The sequence below is a fragment of the Cyprinus carpio genome, chromosome B3 (genome assembly GCF_018340385.1).
Source record: "Cyprinus carpio isolate SPL01 chromosome B3, ASM1834038v1, whole genome shotgun sequence".
Taxonomy (NCBI): Eukaryota; Metazoa; Chordata; class Actinopteri; order Cypriniformes; family Cyprinidae; genus Cyprinus; species Cyprinus carpio.
The window spans coordinates 41801503-41805292 of record NC_056599.1 but is presented as its reverse complement, the minus strand read 5'-3'; the positions used below and the strand labels follow the sequence as shown (position 1 = coordinate 41805292).

Here is a 3790-nt window from a genome sequence, read left to right as displayed (position 1 = left end):
ATCAAGTACTTTTGTAATTTCACTTGAGTAAAATTGAAAAAGGAAGTAGGACTTTTACTGGAGTAATATTTTACTATATGTACCTGTACTTTTACTCAAGTACTTGATTTGTGTACTTCGTCCACCACTGATGAATTGAGCTAAAGAGCTGAACAGGACATATAAAGAAACTCACAGAAGAAAACATACTGAGGTAAAAATTCAAACTGTAACTTTTTATTTTTAACATACCATGACAAGGGCGCTTATTGCTGAATAATCTCACAACTGCATTGCCAAATATTCTCATGATGGTATAAACAAGTAGTTAAGTGGTCATGTAATTAAGTTAGGCCTACTTACATTTCAGACACAATATTGACTGTTTGTTCTGTTTCACCAACTAAATAGTTTTCAAACAAAGAATCACAGCAGAAGTATTGTGCAATCTCCAAGCAACACGCAGCTGTGTTTTTGTTACTGAATAATTTAGCATTTTGAACGAATCAGCTGAATGTGACTTAATGACTCAAGTGACTTACCGCCACCTACTGGTGGGGTTAGTATGTTTAAACGTAGTGTACCCCCCCCCCCCAACATTTCTTATTTCAAATTTGTTTTTAATACATTAATCTTACAACATTATTCATTGCAGCTGTAACTTGTGCAATGTAAATTATTTACATTTTTTGGTAACAGCATTAGTGTACATTGAACCTACTGATCAACTGTAAGAAACTTGACATGCAATATGATCTATTAATAAGGTGTTTTAAAAATGGCCTATATAAAGGTATATAACATCTATATTAAAACAATTTTATTTATATATATATATATATATATATATATATATATATATATATATATATATATATATATATATAAAAATGTAAAAGCTGATAGCAGATAAAATATTGTTTCAGAATAAATTGTTTTACACCACCAGAAATCTCGGTGATGAGGTGCTTTTGTGGGAATATTTTGTATGGGATATTGTCTGCTGATATGAAAAGTTTGCTGTATATTGTAATAAATAGCATTTTTGACAGCTATATATATATATATATATATATATATATCTATATATATATATATATATATAATAATATATATATATATATATTTATATATATTTTTTTTTATTTTTTTTTTTAATATATATATATAATGAAATATTACATTATACGTATGTAAAACAATGTGTGATTTCCATCATTGGTTTTGTCTAAAATGTCATACAAGGTGGTATTAAAAAAAGATCTTAAAAGTCTTACATTTAACTTGTTCATATCTGTAGAAACCCTGGTAATGCTTTGGTAAGTGACCACATCCCATTACAGCAATTTAACTCAACATACAACCCCGATTCCAGAGAACTAACAACGTTTAGTAAAATGCAATAAAATCAAGAATCTGTGATTTGTTAATTTCTCTTTCACATTTATTTAATCGACAAAAAGTACAAAAAGATTTCTGCTAAGAAAAAAAAAGATCTGTTAAGAGCCACATGAAATTTCATTATGTCACGATACGGAAAAGCCATAGAATTCAAATCTATCTGTTATATACAAGTGTTCTTTCTCTCTTTCCTGTATTACAGTCTTTCTGGTTGTAATCTCAATGATGAATCCTGTAAAAATCATCGCTTCATGTCTTCAATCCTCAAAGTCTCCTCTGAGAGAGCTTGATGTGATAACAATGATCTCCAGGATTCAGGAGTGAAGCTGATCTCTGATGCACTCAAGAACCCAAACTGTCAACTAGAGATACTGAGGTATTGATCTCTACATACTATCCATAGTACATTAAACTCCGTAAATTTAGTATGGAACATGTTGATGTGTGTGTTTGTAGGTTATCAGCTGTATGGTGACAGCATGAGGGATGTTGTTATTTGGCTTCAGCTCTGAGTTCAAACCGGTCACACCTGAGAGAGCTGGACCTGAGCTACAATCCCCAGAACACTCAGCATTTCAGCTGCGCTCTTATCAAAAATGATCCAGACTATGCACTGAAGATACTCAAGTATGAACACATAGCACTAATACTGACATACTGTCCTGTATGTGTGTGTCTGTGTGTTTATCTGCGCTACAATCACCCAGAACACTCAGCACCTTAGCTGCTCTCTCATACACTCAATGATACAAACTACTACAAACACACTCAACAAACTCAAGTATGACACAAAACACTAATACTGACATACTGTCCTGGGTGTGTGTACTTGTACATCTATCTCTGTGAGAATTGGTATGAGTTGTTGTTTTTAGTAAGAGAGTAAATGTAAGATATTTTAGCCAGTCCTCACTTTCTTGACCGTGCATTATTGTTTTTAAAGATGTCATTATCGGGGAATAACTGAATTTGGAATGTTGCGACTGGCCAATCAGAATCAAGTATTCCAGCATGCTGTATAAAAAAAAAAAAAACCTTGGGGTTAGTTTGTTATAATGGGTTCTGAAAGTTATTAACTCAGTTGTAAAACTACATATGAAATGTCACAATAAGATTAGAAGTTCAGCTGTTTCTGTAAGCAATTAAATAAAAAACATTTACTGTCTATTGTGTGTCTTTCTAGTATTGACCATGGAGGACATTACAGGATCACACCAGGACTACGAAAATGTAGGTCAAGTCCATTAAATTATTAATTTTAAAGTAAAGGTATAGGCCAATTCTGTAAAGGTTTATGGGACTTCAAAAGGAAATTTGAAGTTGTGAGGTCCCAGTCTGTAGTAACCCAATGAGGTCCTTTTTAAAGTTAAGTGTTAAGTCAACTGCATCCAAACTAACTTAAATCACTGCATTTACTATTCTAAATGTTCTCTCCCTTTAATCCCTGCTCTTGCATTCAGGGTTCTGTGATCTCACACTGGATCCAAACACAGCAAACTGTCTTCTCATTCTATCTGAGAAGAACAGGAAGATCACATGTGTGGAAGAACAGCAGTCCTACCTGGATCATCCAGACAGATTTGATGACTGTGAACAGGTTTTTGTGTAGAGAGAGTCTGACTGGACACTGTTACTGGGAGGTCGACTGGAGCGGATATGCTTACATATCTGTGTCATATAAAGGAATCAACAGGAAAGGAGGAAGAGATGACTGTAGATTTGGATGGAATGAAAAGTCCTGGAGTCTCTTCTGTACTGTTGATAGGTTCAGTGCCTGGCACAATAACAGAAATATGAACATGCCTGTTCCTTCACCCCCCTCTTCAAAAATAGGAGTATATCTGGACTGGAAGGCTGGCAATCTGTCCTTCTACAGTGTCTCTGACACACACACACTCACACACTTACACACATTCAACACAACATTCAAAGAGCCTCTCTATGCCGGATTTAATGTGTATTCTGCATCATCCACGTTGTTTCTGTGTGGGGTTGGCCAGTGTTAGATTATATTACTCTAGAAGAAAATCCCTTTGTTTGCCAAATGTATTCCTTACATCAAGGATAGGCAACTTCGGTCCTGGAGGGCCACTGTCCTGCAGAGTTTTAGCTCCAACCCTAATTAAACACACCTGAACAAGGCAATCAGTGTTTTCGGGATTACTAGATAGATACAGGCAGGTGAGTTTTTATGAGGGCTGAAGCTAAACTCTGCAGGATAGTGGCCCTCCAGGCCTATCCCTGCCTTACATGTACTTGTTTCCCCCTTACATTTATATTAGATTAGATTAGATTATGAAAGGAGTCAAATTATTTCCTTATGAAATTAACCCATCAAGCCAAAACTCGTGAACTTACAGAAAACAGATACCATGCTGCCATGCAATAAAACAAAAAAAAAATGATCTGG

At 34.7% G+C, this 3790-nt stretch overlaps 1 long non-coding RNA gene across 1 annotated transcript; it reads left to right on the top strand.

Annotated features, from left to right (window-relative positions):
• The first annotated feature begins 1181 nt into the window (after nucleotides 1-1181).
• LOC122136633 lies at nucleotides 1182-3790 on the top strand. Its single transcript, XR_006154278.1, has 4 exons — nucleotides 1182-1756; nucleotides 1837-2007; nucleotides 2564-2610; nucleotides 2841-3790. It is a non-coding gene; the product is annotated as an uncharacterized LOC122136633 (long non-coding RNA).